This window comes from Microtus ochrogaster, chromosome 19 (genome assembly GCF_000317375.1).
Source record: "Microtus ochrogaster isolate Prairie Vole_2 chromosome 19, MicOch1.0, whole genome shotgun sequence".
NCBI classification, from domain to species: domain Eukaryota; kingdom Metazoa; phylum Chordata; class Mammalia; order Rodentia; family Cricetidae; genus Microtus; species Microtus ochrogaster.
Window position 1 is genome coordinate 18585055 of NC_022021.1, and position 18801 is coordinate 18603855.

The following is an 18801-nucleotide window of genomic DNA, read 5'->3' on the forward strand; positions in this document are numbered from 1 at the left end:
TGACAGGGCAGGTGGACAAATAGAAGCAGATATTCATGACAACATATGCAAAAGGAGAAAGACACTGCTTGAAAACCCAACCTCCTAATAGTAACTAAATCTTAATCACTTCTAGGTATTAAAAATAGTTATTTTCATAGATAACTGTTATATACTACCGTATAAAAAACTTAGTGGCATAAGTGACAACAAAAACAACAATAGCAGCAACAAACCAAAAGTCAGGAACCACAGTTTTGATCTCATGACTTTGGGGGAAAATTGAATTCACCTATGTGTTTCTTATTTGTAAACTCTCTGTATGCACTGGTGGTGGGATGGAGCTGGGACTGTATCAGAGTCCAGGTCCCGATGAAAGCAAGGACTGAAGATGAATGGATTCAAGAGCAGTGATGAGAGGAATCAAACACAGGACCCTTATTAGTTTCACTTTAGGAGAGAGAGACAGAGGGAAGCATATCTCTGATGGAGACAGAGTTCCCAGCAGAGGATATAAGGAGCTGGCAAGAGAAGGAAGTGAGCCAGGACATGGTGGTCAGGAGAATCTTGCAGCCTGACTGACAGGCAGCCAGAGTGCTTCTTTATTTATACAGAATTTAGTGAGTAGGGATATATTCATTTTGTTCCAAAACATAGATCATACCATTTTTGTTTTTGGACATGTGTTTTACTTCCTTTTTGCCATTCCCAGAGAAGACATTATTTCTAGGAATTCTTTTCTATAGTCCCTTCTCAGATGTCCTATTCTACCACAATTAAAACATTTGGCATTTTGATGTCTCCTCGTACCTTTGAAAATTGCTTCTTTTACCCAAGATTCAGTATTATAGTCAAATGTCTCAATGTTCATTGTATGCAGAATCCATTCATCTGTAGGTGCTGATCTAACCTTTAAAGGCCCAAGTATCTTTTTGCCTCCAACTTTTTGAAAATGCCAACTTTTTGAAAGTTGGCATTTTCAAAAGCCAGAGATTCAATTAGTACTCATCTAGCATCTGGGTCTGTTACTCCTATTTGTACAGCCTTAGCTTATTTTTGTAAAAAGTAACTTAAGGGTTCTCTCTGGTCCTGTTTAACCCTGGTTATGATTCAATTCATTTTCCTTGTTCTTGAATCCTGTCCTAAGCATTTAAGGCTGCTTTGTGGTACAGGGACAAGAATGGCCAGCTTGGGAACTTTCCAAGTTGTGGCATGCATTTAGCTCTGCTGTGGTGGGGGTTTTACAAAAATATCACTTAGTAGGTTAAAGCAAGCCAAACAGGCAGGGTGGGAGACCTTCTGGCCTGTGGATTGTTTAGCCCTTTTAGACAGGTCTACTGGTAGATGTGGAGTTTGGTCCCATGTTGGCCACCAGATGAAGACAGACGATAAAAAGAAATCCCACACTAGCTCAGAATTGAGTATAATAAAGGGTTATTTATTTAGGGGTAGACTCACATATCACAGTCCCTTGCTTGAACAGGGAATAGCAACAGAATCTGGCAGCCAGAAAAGAGGGGGGATGCATGCTTTACATCAGCATTTATAGTATAAGAGGCCATGCCCAACTGGGCAGGTAACTTAAAGGCTACTGGCTGTAGGAATTCCTACAGAACCAAGCTGTGTATGATTCACTCCTAATGGCCAGAGGAAACAAGAAATACCCTTAGGTCAAAGTCATTGTAGATATTAATAAAATTCTGGCAAAATACAATGTTTATGTTTTATATCTTTAAAGAACACTTTTACCATCTTTCTACATCATTCTTTGTCCATCAGTATATGTCTCTGTGTAGGACAGAGGTAACCAGCTAATCTAACTTTGTTGCTGTATATGCAAAGCAATTGCCTGGGTGTATATTGGGAAGAGACTTGTAATCTGAACTGTGGCCAACTCCTCCAACCCACCAAATCTTGTTGACCTTTTAAGGTTTACTTTGTTTTGATTATCTTGTTCCTCTGAGTAAGTATAGAATATCTCATATCTTTATAAAGAGACCTCTGGATTCTTCATGTGTGTCATAACCTCCAAGGTATTTGGAAGACCTTTAAGTAGATAAAGATATCTCCCTAAAGTGGGGGAGGGGGATAGGATGCTCAGGACTGTCCTGGGGAAACTTAGAAATAGCATTCCTGGAAGAAGGCATTAATGATTCATAGGAAAAGTTCTATCAATCCAATATTCCCAAATTGTACAAATATTAAAAGTCTGCCAAGTATGCAACAGGTGGAGATGAAAATAAGTTGGCATGTAAGACAGCCATCATGTGGTCCAGCTTTGCTGGGTCTTTGCCAAACATCTGTGCAGGCTTTCTGACTTCTGCCATGGCTGTACCAGAACTGGACCATGTCTATGTCAATGCCTCTCCTGTGTGGAAGTAGAGGTTGTTATAGACTTAGCTGGGGATGTTGGCCAAAAACTGTATGTCTTTTTAGGGAGGTCTTCAATTTTCTTTTGCAGAAGGTAGTATCCTAAGATGCCCAAGTAGAAGTTATATTTATTTAAAAAACAATTTATGTATTTTATGTGCATGGGTGTTTTGTCTGCATATATGTTTGTCTACTACTTGTATGTCTGGTGCTTACAAAGTCCAGAAGAGGGTGTTGGATTCTCTAGAACTGGAGTTAAAAATTTGTGGGTACTGGGATTTGAACCTTGGTCCTCTGGAAGAGAATTCCATGCTCTTAACCTCTGAGCCATCTCATGCGGCCCTGTACTGATTTTCATAAACTGTCTTCTTGAGTTGTGTCATTTAATTATTGACATGATTAGAGGCCTACTTACACTGGAGTGCATGTGGGAAGTATGTTTTCATGTGTAGAAGCATTAGGGACATGTTTCAAGAGTAAATCTGGGGCTAGGAAGTGGTGGCACACTCCTTTAATCCCAACACTCAGGAAGCAGAGGCAGGTGGATCTCTGTGAGCTAGTTCCAAGACAGGTCCCAAAGGTACCAGTACTCGATGGTAAGATAATTCTTGCCAAAGATGCCAAATGTGTTGATCATAGGTTACAGACAAATAATAGAAATTGGACTAGAAACTTCCTACTTGGTGACTAGCCCTCATAGAACTAGAAAGCACTATGTGAGCCTTCTGGGGAATAACTGTCATATTCAACTATGGATCTTTTGTAAAATACTGATAGGTCATTAAAGATGACTCCACTGTTGAAATAGTGGCAACTCTGTTGTGGGGTAGTGTGATGGCTATTCTTGGTTGTCAACTGACTACATCCAGAATTAGCTGGAATCCAGAAATGGAGGGCACACCTGGGAGGAATTTTTTTACTTGGTTTGAATTGGGTGGATCCACTTATAGTCTGGACCTTTGAAGTATGAAGACACATATCTTTGCTCAGGTTCTTGAGGTTGGAAGACCTTTGATCTGGGCCATGCTTTCTTTTGGGAGCCTATATAAGGACATGAGAGACAAGCTTTTGCTCTTTGCCTATTTGCTTTCTACTTGCTAGCAAGATCATTTATTCACGGACATTAGAGCCTATTCCTTTGAATTTATAGCATCTACTGAAGACAAGCTGCAACATCCAGCATTGTGGGTGAAGTAACTATTGGATTCTTGGCCTTTCCATTCATAGACAGCCATTGTTGGATTAGCTGGACCACAGCCTGGAAGTCATTCGAAGAAAATCACTGAGAAGAGGAAGAGGTTTAGCAGGAGTTTGAAGGGGAAAAGAAGAGTAACAGGGATAGAGGGATGATTGAAATACATTATGGTCATGTATGAAAATATAATAATAAATCATGTAATTATGCATAATTAATATACACTAATAAAATCATAGGAAAAGAAGCATGTCTTCCCTCCTCATCCGCAGAATGTAGTAGTTGTGCAGCACACAAAGGGGATAATCAAGGACACTGCCATCATTGATGGCAACATGTTTCTCCGTCTTAGATGAAGATTCGGCCCTTCTGACAAGAGGGCTTATTAAGGCTCTTGGATTCACACTCAGAGTTCTCCAACCCCTAAGGACGCCTGGCCTTGCATCAGCTCTTTACTGTATTTTCAGTCTACACAAAGGTGGACTACCAGAGCTATCTTTTTATTAAGTATTTATCTGATATTTTAAATCTAAGATGGCAGTGGCGGTGTCAAAATTCAAGCTCCAAATGATGACATTTTTTTCAGCCTGGACTGCACTTCTGCCGCTGACTTCACAGCTGGTAGTAGAGCTAAAATAATCCTACTGATTAGGGAAGCCGTAGTTGGTGCAACATCACAGAGCACTGTGTTACTCATGTGTCTGTGGTGATGACAGTGTGGATAACCTGACTCTTCTGCCAGTGGTATAAAAGTATAGTTTATGGGAATTGCACAACTTATGATATTTGATAGTGACAAAATACTGTCTCGCTTTATTTAAGAACCTTTTCCTTTTGCTTATAATAACAAGCTTGCTGTGTTATCGCCACTAGCCTTCTACTACCTCATACTGCATTTGTTTTTCTTTCGAGGTCCTGGGAAATTAAGCTCAGGACCTCACATATACTAAGTAGGTACTATATCATGGAACTATAGCCAAGTTCCACATCTCTTAATTAAGTCTTGTTTTCTCTAGTTGACTTAATGGATCAAGTGCTGTGCAGTACAATCTTAGGAGCAGTAGGCTGTATTATCTATTATATCATGTAGCCCCAATATGCCATAAACTTCATCATCTAGGTTTAGCTTAAGGAGCTAATTGCATAGAGGTGAAATTAACTCATGATGAAATCACCCAATAATGTAACAGCCAAGGCAGTTTCTTTATTCATTATTCAATGAAAACAACACACAAACAGAAGGAACTTCTACACCACAATAATACAGTTTTCAGTCCATATCCCCACATCAGAGCAACACACAACTGCATTTTCCCTACCAGATTATGCATCTGTGTTTTATGCATCACATTATAGGCCTAAGACTCATGCACACTTCTATTATTCATTTTAAGTCCTTCTCAAGCTTGGACTCAACACAAGGCTATTGGGTGGGTGCTCATGTTTAAGATTATTTCAGGGCAGCTGTTTAATAGAGAGGGTCTGCAAAGCACACTCTTATTTCGGAGGAGCTTTTGGCATGACTGAGGAGTTGTAGGTGCTGCCATATCTACACCAAATCTTTCTGAAGAGTTTGGCATCTCTCCACTCTGCTTCATTTTACAATCATTTTCTTGATAGTGATGGGTTTTCATTTCTGTCCAGATACTGCTTTAAAATTTGAATCCTCTATTGGTTAAAGAGCCCATAAAGTTGAGAAGGAACAGGGAAGGGGAGGTAAGGTTGGGGTGGGAGGAGTTGGAGGGGAAAATTATGTCAGTACAATATTTATCTATGAAATTTCCAAAACCCAACAAAATTAAAAACAAAAAACCAACAAAATCTGTAATGACCTCACAAGGGTGTGATATGCTACACTGAAACCATGAAGGATAAGGCCTTCATTAGCACACTGTTTCTCCAGAATATCTTAAGGCAAAAGGTGCTTAGACATGTTTTGAAAGAAGATTGGGTTTCTCCTTAAAAATCTGACAGATAGTTCAGTGATAAATTCTGCAGAAGTATCCTCCTTGTTTTAAAATATCATCAGCAAAAATTCTCTTCTCTGTATGTATTGCTATTAATAAGCTTTTAGAAGAGCAGCCACATCTTTATTTAAGAATTGTTTTCAATTATTAAAGAGCTAAGGACCATCTAACAAAACCCACAATGCCAGGCATGAGAAGCTCTCTTTTGAGCTGCTGGACAGCACTGTCTAGGAGACTCTCAAAACATAACCCCCTTGTTTGAGAACTGAAGGTGAAGGGTAAGACCATACATATTGCTGAAGACAATATGCACTTCAGAAACGGGTCCAAAGGACTCTGAGCTAGAACTGACTTGATTGCCTCCTCTAGGGGGATCATGTATGTCTCTCTCCTTGTCTTCCTAGCTTTTCTGGGGGCGTGGACTGTAGGCTGGTTATCCTTTGCTTTATGTCTAATATCCACTTATGAATGAACAGACACTGTTTGTTTTTCTGGATCTAGGTTGCCTCTTTCAGGAAGTTTTTTTTCTAGTTCCATTCATCTGCCTGCAAATTTCAAGATGTCATCATTTTTCACTGCTGAGTAGTACTCCATTGTGTAAATGTACCACATTTTCTCTGTCTCTTCTTTGGTTGAGTGGTATCTAGATTGTTTTACAGGTTCTGGCTATTATGAATATTGCTACTATGAGCATTGTTAAACAAATGTCCTTGTGGTGTGAATGTGCATCCTTTGGGTATATGCCAAAGAGTGGTATTGATGGGTCTTGAGGTAGATTGATTCCCTATTTTCTGAGAAACTGCCATACCGATTTCCAAAGTGCCCATACAAATTTGCACTGCCAACAGCACTGGAGGAGTCTTCCCCTTACTCTGCATCATCTCCAGCATAAGCCATCTTTGGTGTTTTTGATCTTAGCCATTCTAAATGGTGTAAGATGGTATCTCAGAGTTGTCTTGATTTGCATTTCCCTGAAGGTTAAGGATGTTGTACATTTCCTTAACTGTCTTTCAGTCATTTGAGATTTCTCTGTTGAGAATTCTGTTTAGATCTGTACCTCATTTTTAAATTGGATTATTCAATATTTTGATATCTAGTGTCTTGAGTGCTTTGTATATTTTGTAGATCAGTCCTCTGTCAGATATGGGGTTGATGAAGATCTTTTCTCCTACTGTAGGCTGCCATGTTGTCTTGTTGATCGTATATTTTGCCTTACAGATGCTTCTCAGTTTCTTATGCCTTTCCTTTGGCTGTTTTTCATTTGATCGTTTTGTCATATTCTGATTTGCTTGTTTTGGATTTATCTTCTTATATTTGATTTTATTATTATTCCTTAGATACCTGTTTATTTTCTAACAAGAGACATAAAGGATGTAGATCTGTATGTTGAGTGGAGAGGAACTGGGAGGAGAAGGGGGGATGGGAAACCATAATCAGAAAATATTGTATAAAAATCTATTTTCAAGGGGGTGGAGAGATGGCTCAGAGGTTAAGAGCATTGCCTGCTCTTCCAAAAGTCCTGAGTTCAATTCCCAGCAACCACATGGTGGCTCACAACCATCTGTTATGAAGTCTGGTGCCCTTTTCTGGCCTGCAGGCATACACACAAACAGAATATTATATACATAATAAATAAATAAATATATAAAAATCTATTTTCAATAAAATAAAAAGAAAAATTATTATTAAAGGCTGATGAACAAGAAAGAAAGGTGAAGTAAAAATAATTCTGTAAACTAGGTATAGTAAGCTAAACCTGTAGTGAAAGGCTTGTGCTCATTTTTAGGGCTATTCTGGGCAACATCCTAGAGCCCTGGGTCAACAGCAGAAGAATGTTGTAGACAGCTTTCAGGACAGGCACTGGCAATCACCACCTTTGATTTTCAAGCCTTTGTGTCATTTCCATTTCCATTATGTAGTATTGGTCTGTATGACAAACAGAATATGGCTCAAGTGTCTTTTAAAATTAGGTCAACAAAGGAAGTTCAGCAAAGTAAGTACAAAGGCACTCACCCTACTTTGCAATCGCATATTGGCCACTTGGAAAATTCAATGACAGTTTCCTATAGATATTTCTAGGAAGCCATCTCAACAGGACCACGGCCATCTTGGTTATAAATACGTACCTGAATTCAGTGCCGGATGAGGGAAGGATCTGAAGCTGGGTGGATACAAAAGCAGTGATGGGAGGAATCCAACATGGGACCCTTCTTAGCTTTGCTTTAGGAGAGATGCACAAAGGTGAAGCACATCCCTGGCAGAGATGCAGGTCTCAGCCGGGGATGTAAGGAGTTGGTGAGGGAGGGAGGGAGCCAGACAGTGGTGGTCGGGAGAATCATGGAGCCTGACTGACAGGCAGCCAGAGTGCTTCTTTGTTTATACAGAATTTAGTAAGCAGGGATACATTTATGTTGTTCCAAAACATAGATTATATAATTTTTGTTTTTGGACATTTGTTTCACTTCCTTTTACTAATCTTTCAGTCATTATTAAAAACCATGACAGAACAGAGTTGTTATTTCCAATAAGTTTCCCTCATGTTTTAATATTATTGATAAAGAGTTATCATTTTTGATCATTCTTACTTATTAACTCCATAATACAATTTTTAAGAATCTAGAGGCACACGACAGCCTATTCTTAGGATGCTAGCTCTGGAATTTCAAGGACACTAGACCAAAACCAAATTTCCAACACAGCCTGAGCATAGTGCAATGACCCAAGCAGTGTATTATTAACTCTTAATGGTCAGAGTGCCCAAGAAAAATTCTCAGGCCAAAGCTGCTGCAGTTTTATTCACATAATACAATGTTCAGATTTTATATCTTAATTTGTCTGTATGTCCAGTCCTGGCATCCTATTGTTCCTTGGTTATATGACACCACAGTGTCTCTGCATGTGCTTACTTTTCTAAGAAAGGAGGTCCTGCCATCTTATTTTCTCATCTTTCTAGATCATTCTGCCCTATACATACTGATGGGCAATAAGTTTCTTAAGTCTGCGTGCTCTCCAGACAGTCCAGGACAGTATTTTTCTGTTCCTGAGACACATTTAAGAGTTGCTACCCCTGTCCTCAGGGCAGTTGGGCACAGTTGGGGATAATGATCATGATGATTGAGAGTTATCAGTTGTGATATTCTCCTTTTTCCTGGTAACACACCTACAGATTGTAAGTGGAAATATGACCATCATTACACTGACACTGTCAAATGTTCACTGAAAACTCTCATGTATTTCTTTCTCAGAAATTTCTCTTTCTTAGAAATCTCATTTACAACAGTCTGCATTCCAAGATTTCTAACCAGCATTGCTACAGGGAACACAGCTATTTCCTATAATGCTTACAGGGCACAAGCAGTTTTTTGATCCTTCTGGAAGTGACAGAGTTTTTTCTACAGGCTGCAGTGTCCTATGATCATTATGTGGCCATCTGCAAGCCTCTGAACCATACAACTACCATTAGCAACAAAGTCTGCAGTTGACTCGTAATTGCCTCCTGGTCAGCTGATTTCCTCAGTGATCATAGGACCTCCAGCTGGAATTCTGTGACTCTTACATCATTAATCACTTCACCTGAGACTCTTCTTGCATGCTGCAGGTCGCTTGCACAGATACAGAGATTCCAGTGCTGACGGCATTTTTCTTAGCAGTGTTCACTCTCATAGTAACTTTGGCTTTGGTGATTCTCTCCTACACACTCATCCTTAGAACGGAGTTGGTGAGCAAAACTCAGTTTATAACAAAAGCGGTAAAGTTATATAGACAGAAATAATGGTGGTTGGAAGTTCTGCTCCCATCTGTCATGGTGTTGTGAAATAGGCTCTGGGTTTGTGTTAGTTGTTGTTAGCCTCTGGACAGTTTATGAGACTACCTTTGTGGGAGTGTCTTAGTTTTGTGGGAGTATTTTTACCACATGCACTTGCTTTTTGCTTTGTTGGTATATGACTGCTAAAAGTCATCTGCAATTCCATGCCAATAAATTCTACAATTTATGCTGTAAAAAAAAAAAAAGAGTTGCTACCTGCCAAGCCACACAGACAAAAGCCAGGTTGACCTCGTTTGTGTATTCATGACTACTTCGGATGCTGTTAAGATTGACAGGAATCAAGGCATGGATCACCCCTTACATCTCAAACCACCTCAAAGGGGGACTATAAGCTGCCTTGTGTGAATCCTATTGTATTTATGCTAACCACCTACTCGTTGTTAGAAACACTATTCAAGAACTTAAAGCAAGCCTCCTCAAAAGACAGAGAGAGAAAGAGAACACAATCATCTTCCTGGTTCCATAAGTTCCATAAACCCCTTGCCTAACAACTCTATGGTCCTCTGTTGCTGGACCATTGCTTATTCTTTTGACACTCTTAATGGCTGGTCCATGTACGATTAATGTGCTGATTAGATTTATGAGAGACTGCATTTCTTCAGTGAAACTCTTGGTCTTTTGCTCACAACGCTCACGTGTAAATATCCAAACCCTTAAAAACCCAATATATAAAGATTTATATACAGATGATGATTCAAGGGTTTGATTTTGTTACAGACTCCAGGGGGAAATGTAGTCTACAATAATTAAAAAACCATTAGCCACCTACCCCAGTTCTTCTGTTGCATGACCCTTGCCCCATATTCTCTGTTGTTATGAAAAGAACAATTGGTTAAAGATTAAGACAAAGCCCAGCTGTGTTAAGAGCTATGTTAAGATAACCACAGACTTGTATAGACAAACCTTTATGAGTCCCCTCTTAAGCCTGTACAAACACCTTGTTATAACAAACTGTATTACTAATTGCAAAATATTATCAAAAATTGTAAATTCATTAAATTTACCATCATTCAAGCCTTAACCTCAAATTATAAAGTTCTTCTCTAATATCACCTCTGACTGCCTTGGTGGATTTTGTTTAAAAAAAAAAAACTACTCCCTCTGTTCAGGGTCATGGTGTCAGAACCCAACCTGCCTCTGGCCCTAACTAGTTAGAAATTCTGATATCCCACTGTGATGGAATAAAGTTGTCTCTGCTCATCTAACTTTAGTGGCCATATCCTCAACATTTGTTTGAGTTCCAGACCCAAGAGTAATGATGCACAATGGTATTTTATATACTCATAGATTGGTACTTAGCCCAATTGTCATCATCAGAGAGTCTTCATCTAGCAACTGATGGAATCAGAGACCAGAGACCCAAACATTAGGCTGAACTCAGGGAATCCTGCTGAGTAGAGAGAGAAAGGATTGTAGGCACCAGCAGGGTCAAGACATCATAAGACAATCCACAGAATCCACTAACTGAGGCTCATAGGAACTCACAAAGTCCAACCAGGGAGCCTGCATGGGATAGACCTAGGCCCTCTGCATATATGGGACAGTTGTGTTGCTTGATCTTCTTATAGCACTCCTAACAGTGGGAACAGATGCTGTGTTTAACTCTTTTTCTGGCCTTTGGGACACTATTCCTAATACTGGGTTGCCTTGCCAAGCTTTAATACAAGAGGAGGGTAATCCTAGCTCAACTTGAGATGCTGTATTTTGTTGATATTCATGGGAGGCTTGCCTTTTTTTGAAGAGAAATGAAGGAAGCATGGATGAGGGTGCATAGGAAAGGTACAGAGAGGGACTGGGAGGAGAGGAGGGAGGGGGAACTTTGGCTGGGATGTAAAATAAATAAACAAATAATTTGTAAATAAAAATAATAAGATAATCAATCAATCAATCAAGCAAGCAAGCAAGCAAGCAAACAAACACTAAAACAGGAAAAGTCTTGACATGACATTTTGAGACAAGGAACCACCAAAGATGCTCCTTTTCTGCTTGCCATCCAGTGCCGGGTGTGCAGAGTAGTGTGTTTCCTCAGAGAGACTCCCTTGGAGTAAACTAAATTTACATTTGCAAGTGGGTTAAGGACAGGGGTATGTGTCCATTTCTCTTCTCAGCTCTAGGACCCCATTTGTTGCAGACACCTGCAGGCTCTGTGCACCTTGGTCTGAGTAAGTTCTTATGTGCATCGATCATGTTGATTTAGAGGGCCTTGTCTTCTTGGTGTCCTCCATTCCCTCTGGCTCTTATGCCCTTTTGGCCTTCTCTTCTCTGAGGCTCTCTAAACACTGAGGGAAGGAATTTGATGGGGACAAAGCATTTAGGGCTTAATGTTAATGACTGGCTTTGGGTTTCTGTATTTGTTCCCAACTGTTTCAGGAGGAAGCTTTTCTGTTGATGGCTGAACAAGGCCCTCATCAATGAACATAGCAAAATGTTAGAATGTCATTAAGTGTCAATTTATTGCTACTTTTAAAAGAAGATAAGTAGTATTTAGCTTTCCCCTATGTCCCTGGTTTATCTTGTTTCAGGTTTTTGGTCACCTAAAGAGTGTCAGGTATGGTTCCATCTCGATGAGTGGGTCTTAAGTCAAATAAGATATTGGTTGATAATTCCCAGAGTTTTATCCCACAATTACCCTAGTATAACTTGCAGGCAGGACACTGTTGTAAATCAAAGAGTTTGTGGTTGGGTTGGGGTTTACATTTTTTCTTTGGTAGTATGCAGAGTACCATCCTATACCAAAGATGCTTGCACACAGGGGTGAAGGTCTGTGGAGTTACCAGCTTGACTTCTTCATGTTCAATGACTTGTCTTCAGCATTGACCATCTCTGGTCACCAAATGTGGCTTCCTGTACAGGACTTGGGTTATACCTATTTAAGATGTTGGCCAAAGTGCCCTCACAGGAACCCCCAAACAATCCAGTCTATTTTCAAGACTATTGGTTGTTCTCCACAAACTGATGATAAAGTCCCAGTGCTGGGTAGAGGGTTTGCCCGTGGACTTGTCTATGAGAGATTATCTTGTTTAATTATGGTAGAAACACCTGGTTATTTGGGATGGCATCATTCTCTAGAAAAAGGATTTAGAACTGTGTAAGAGTGGAGAAGGTGATCTGAACACAGGCCTGAATGTATGAATTCATTGTCCTCTGCTTTTGAGCCTGTATGCAATGTACTTCAGTCTAAGTTGCTTTAAGTACCTGCCAGATTGTTTTGACTGCAATGATGGGCCATAATATGGAATTGTGAGCCAAATATAGCCTTCCTTCCTTAGGTTGCTTTTCTCAAGGTCTGTTATCACAGGAGTAAGAACAAAAAGGGCACACCCTCCTCATCTCTTTCTTCTTTCCCTTCACTCCTTCCTTATCATCTGCGCTAACATGCACATCATTGAAGAGAAGGGTAAAGGGAATGTAAGAGCCAGATGAAAGGGAGAAGCATTATGTAGTCAGTCTCTTTCCTCTCCTTCCCTTCCCTCCCCTCCCTCCCCTCTTCTTTACTCTTCTCCCCTCCTCTCTCCTCTCCTCTACACCCTTCTCTCCTCTCTTCTCCTCTCCTCTCCTCCCCTCCTTCCTCTATCCTCTCCTCTCTTTCCCTCTTCTTTCCTCTCTCCTCCCCTCCCCTTATCTCCTTTCCCTATCCTTAACCTTCACACCCTTTCTCACGAAGTTCTGAGTTTAACTAGGGTTGCTTACAGAAACATGGGTGAGGAATTATTTACAGGACCATGGACATCTCATCACCAGCTACATCAACATAGAAAACATCTCTTCCTCCCCTGGAAATCATTAACTGCACTTATATTCTCAGGGAGAGGTATACCATCATGACCCTCTTTCTCTCCGAGACCATAAAAGAATGTTGCTGGGTCTAGTGTTGCATTCATCTTATGCTGAGTGTCCAAGAATTCAAGAACCTGCAAGAAAGCGTACCCAATGCTCAGTCCTCTGCTAGCTTTTATGTGCATTTTGCTCCCTTTTCCACAATGTTCCCTTGCAGAGGGTGATACAGGTGTCCCTTTTGGGACCCGGCTTTCAATAGTTATTTATTATTAGAACTTTGATCAGTTATGAGGTTTTGTTGTAACTGCTGTTTCCTGCAAAAATAAACCTCTGACCCAAACTGGAAGCAGCAATGATCTATGGGTATAATCTATAAAACAGATTTAGAAGAATTTGACAAACATCATGTACAGTTAGCTACACCAAAGCAGCGGCTCCCCACTAGAGCTTATGATCTTCCTACCCAGAGTATTTTGGCCCTATAGTACCAGATATGAATTCCCTCCTGGCAAGGACTCCTCAAAGCAATCAGGGAGCAGGTGTTTACTCCCATGCATTAGTGGGCATGGATTTCACACATGATAAAATTCAAAAGAAAATTGTTTTAAAAATCCTAAGTATACTCTACTTGGTTGCGGTTGCAGACTTTCTTTGTCTGGCTTAGCGTACACATCCTCTTTTTCCTTAGGGTGCAGGCACAGCATCCTATTGCCTTGTTGTCACTAAGGGCATTTTAAAAAACAATAAGTTCCTAAAATTTTGCGTTCTGTGCAGTTCTAAATTTGTCTATCTGTATCTGTGATTTCATCCTTTTAGCCTTTGGTTACAACTAGGACTTTATGTAATGGTGCTCAAAACGCATTCTAGAGGGTTTTCATGGAAAAGATAGAAACTTCTTTAGAAATAGCTAGAATCAGCTTTCCAGTCACATGAGGAAGCCATCTTGGAAGCTGATTCTGCAGCCGCCATCAAATCTTTGGATGACCATGACCATCATTATACTGATGAGGTCATACATTACATGGATGACCCGATGAGAGCACTTAAATCTTAACTTTCTAGAAAAACCACACCTGACTTCCTGATACCTTTGAGCCATGATATAATAATTATTATCTTTGTTTAAATCTCTCCATTTTGGACAACTTGTTACACAGCAACGGATAACTTATGTGAAGAGATGTCATCTAAATTTATGAAATTCATGTAAGGCAGAGGATTATGATAGGAGTGAGGAAAACATGACGATCTCTTTAATTAGATAAATATAAAGCTCACAGCACAGATATTTTCCCAGTAAGTAGTATAGTTGTCAAAAACTAAATAGAAAATGTGTTGGACATGGATTTGGCAAGAAAGTTATTGGCTTTTTACTGTATGATGACTTGAAGATGGGTACCATACTGTACATATGTTCATCTGTGACAGCTGAAGTTATTTCTTTACTAGGAAATTCTGCAACAGGTTCTACCTATATCTATTAATCATGTAGCTTTTTAGTCCAACCCCTCCATATATCCATTTACAGATAAAAATATTTCAGTACAAATCACATTGTTTTTCTGAAAGTTCAGCGTGACAGTCAGTGACGTCTGGGTTCTGTGGCATTGCTGTGTGCATCTCCATATGGAGAGCAGAGCCTGCACACATGTGGTGATGCATGCATCACCACATACTCACTAATGAAGCAAGGTAAAGAAACAGAAAAGCTTTCATTCCATCAACACGCAGCTGGTGTGTGATGCCAGATGTAAAGTCACTAGTGTTCCTGCCAAGTTCCTGGGACCATGTCATGGTTTATTTAAATGCTCACAATCAAGATAGCCTGATTTAAAACACAGTTAAATTAAGGAGACTGATGAAAAGGTGAATAGAAATGAGATATTTTAACATAAAATCATGATTGCATTAATGTAAGATTATGGGTTATGTCTTTCATTCTTTGTAGCTTATTATGGCTTTCTCCTGGGTTAAAATCCTACTGACACTCAGCCCCCACAGAACTGCTTTATAATGACTCATAAGAAATCAGGAGGGATGTCATAGAAGATATCTTCTTTTGGAGCAGTTGCACATCTCCATCCAAACTGGAGAATAGATGGCAGACTTCCTATAATATCTTCACACATTTACTTAGATATGTCTATTCCATGGCATTAAGGTTTATTCTAACAGAGCCCAAATCCTCGAGAGGCCTTGGTGGATGGAAGCTTTTACACAATTAGTACATGAACCATGACAAGGTTTGGAGATGTCTTTCTCCTTAGAGGATCCTGGTAATAGGAATTGTAGGGGTTGTTCTTTGTGATTGGTCCCGATCAGAGGCAAGTGTGGTAATAAACTATTGTGAAAGTGAGCTTACTTTTATTGAATGTTTATCATGTACTAGGATCTGAGCATCCATAGTTAAGAAAAAGCAGTTTATCCAAAACAATGAAACAAAACAACTATGTTTAGCAATGTAACTTTCTTTTCAGAAAAGATCTTCTGCAGTTATTAAGAATAATTCTAGTAAAGTACAAATAACACTAAATTGATCATTTAAACCATTTTAAAATGTTTAAAAGTTTATCAACTCATTATGCAGCCATCACCACGATGTCTCTTTAAAGAGCAAAGCAGGTGTTTTTCACCACATGATACATCAAGAAGACCCTTTTTCTCAAAGAACAATCATTGAGGAAGGAACAATGGTAACATAAATATGAGTGCATTTTATTATTATTTAACTGATATGTTTATTTATTAAAAGGTCTAGGTGATCATCCCAATGCAAAAAGCTCCGCCAAGAGACAGAGTCCCACATTGGAGCACCGGACTGAAACCCCAAGGTCCAAATCAGGAGCAGGAGGAGAGAGAGCATGAGCAGGGAACTCAGGACCGTGAGGGGTGCACCCACACACTGAGACAATGGGGATGATCTATCGGGAACTCACCAAGGCCAGCTGGACTGGGTCTGAAAAAGCATGGGATAAAACCGGACTCGCTGAACATAGTGGACAATGAGGACTGCTGAGAAGTCAAGAACAATGGCAATGGGTTTTTGATCCTACTGCACGTACTGGCTTTGTGGGATCCTAGGCTGTTTGGATGTTCACCTTACTAGACCTGGAAGGTGGATGGAGGTGGGTGGTTCTTGGACTTCCCACAGGGCAGGGAACCCTGACTGCTCTTCGGGCTGATGAGAGAGGGGGGAGTTGATTGGGGGAGGGGGAGAGAAATGGGAGGCGGTAACAGGGAGGAGATAGAAATCTTTAATAAATAAACAAATAGTAAAAAAACAAAACAAAACAAACAAAAAAGCTCTGCCAAGTATTTGACATTCATATGGTGGAAGTGGGTCTCAGCTCATCTGCACCTGTGCTCATGTGATTTCCAGAATAGCCCTCATCTCTATCCCTGATTTAGGGAGAAGGAGTTGAAGGAGGAATCTGAAATCTGTATCTAAGTGAAAGTGTGTATTGAATACTTACTTACATACTTTATTTAGTTCTTATCACCCCAAAGTAGGTATAGTTATCATTTTTATCTTATAGGTGAAGAATCTTAGGTATGCAGGTGTTGAAAGCCTGGTGTTATATAGTGCTAGATCAGGACTTGTACTTAGGTCAGTGGAAGCAGCAACTCCATCCCTAGCCCTGCCTCATGCTGCCTCTGCTGTGTGCTCTGTGTGGACAGAGGATCTTTGTGGACTTCCTTCCCAGTTAACTATTTGTCATGAATTGCTGCTCGTGGGAAGATGGTGTGGAGGGAGATGTGAAGAGATGCTGCTCCTTGTCTGGAGGTGGAAATGAGATAAGAGGATGCTGAGCTTGAGCATCCTGCAGCAGGCTAATTGCTGCTGGCCCACATAGTCCCTGATAGAAATACCAAGAAAAGTAATCCTTCTAGGTAGCTTTATTCAGAAAAGCTTTCTAGAATGCATACATTTGTGAAAATACATACATTTATGAGCACAGCTGTGAATAATGGATCCTAGAACCTGCACAATGCACAGCTGCATGTGAGGACCTGTACAGTGCACAGCCGCACGTGAGAATCTACACATTGCACAGCTGCACGTGAGGACCTGTACAGTGCACAGCCGCACGTGAGAATCTACACATTGCACAGCTGCATGTGAGGACCTGTACAGTGCACAGCTGCACATGAGGAAGGATCTGTACAGTGTACAGCTGCATGCTAGAAAGTCCCTCTCTTCTCCTTGCTTAGCTCTTGACCTCTGTCAGAGTGTGCTGGCCTCGACCCTCAGTTCCATAGGATGCCATCTTACTAATAGTGCTTCGATCCTTATGAGACAAGGACATTGTAGGAGGCACAGCTTAGAGAAAGCATTGGCGGAACCAGAATGGTGAAGCACAAGCCTGTTTTCTTCAAGGGAAGAAAATTGTGCCTTTTTACCCAGAAGGCATAGATGAACTGCCTGGTGATCTTTCTGCTATTCTTGGAGCCAGCCTTCACCTGAAACCCCCCAATTCCCCCAGTCCTGAGTTCTGAGCTTTGTTTCTTGGTGACTAGAACCCATCCTTATGAAAGAAGTTCCATGTACTTTGCATCTTCCATTGACAGACTCTATCCTCTGCTTATTACACACACTTCCTCTTTAGGCTTTGGCCTCAAGTTTGCTTATCAGTTGACAGAACTCATTTTTATTATAAATGTCACAGGTACTTTGTTTTTTTTGCAAGGGATTTTGGATGTAGCTATGCCTAAAGCTTCATTCAACTGTCACATGAAGATCTTTCCCCAAAGTTTTACTGTATTAAATATGCAAGGAAAATTAACTGCTTGGTCAAACTCTGGAGGTTTTGAACCAATGCCTGCTAAAGTGGTGCTGACTTTCCTTCCTTTCTCCCTCCCTCCCTCCTTCCCTCCCTCCCTTCCTCCCTCCCTCCTTCCTTCCTTCCTTCCCTCCTTCCTTCCTTCCCTCTTTCCCTCCCTTTCTCCCTCCCTCGCTTCTTTCTTCCTTTCATATATATTTATTTTTTTTATTTTTACATCCTAACAACGTTTCCCCTCCCTCCCCTCTTCCCAGTTCCTCTCTGTCCACGCCCCCCATCCACTCCTCCTCCATTGTTTCTCTTCAGATACAGGTGGGCCTCCCATGGATATCAGTCAGCCATGCTGCCTAGAGGAGACTAGACTCCTCTTCTTCTATTGAGGCTGGGTGAGGCAATTCAGTAGGAGGAAATCAGGCAACGAAGTTAGACACAATCACTGCTCTCACTGTTAGGACTCCCACAGGAAGGCCAAGCTACACAACTGTAACATATATGCAGAGGGCCTCAGTGAGTCCCATGCAGGCTCCCTGGATGTCAGTCCAGTCTCTGTGAGCCCTTATGAGCCCAGCTTAGTTGGTTGTGCGTTTTCTTTCTTTCTTTTTTATTATATGGCAGTTTATTTATTTTTTTTGCATTTGTTTCTTCTTTTTATTAAAAAATTTCCGCCTCTTCCCATCTCCCCCATTTCACTCCCCCTCCCCCTTCCTCTCCAGTTCTAAGAGAGGTCAGGGTGCCCTGCCCCGTGGGAAGTCCAAGGCCCTCCCCCCCTCCATCCAGGTCTAGGAAGGTGAGCATCCAAGCAGACTAGGCTCCCACAAGCCAGTACATGCAGTAGAATCAAAACCCGGTGTCATTATCCTTGGTTTCTCAGTCTGCCCTCATTGTCAGCCACATTCAGAGAGTCCA

General features: G+C 40.7%; 1 pseudogene; it reads left to right on the forward strand.

Moving 5' to 3' along the window:
• Nucleotides 1-4078: 4078 nt before the first annotated feature.
• Nucleotides 4079-9283, forward strand: LOC106144009 (annotated as a pseudogene).
• Nucleotides 9284-18801: the final 9518 nt, after the last annotated feature.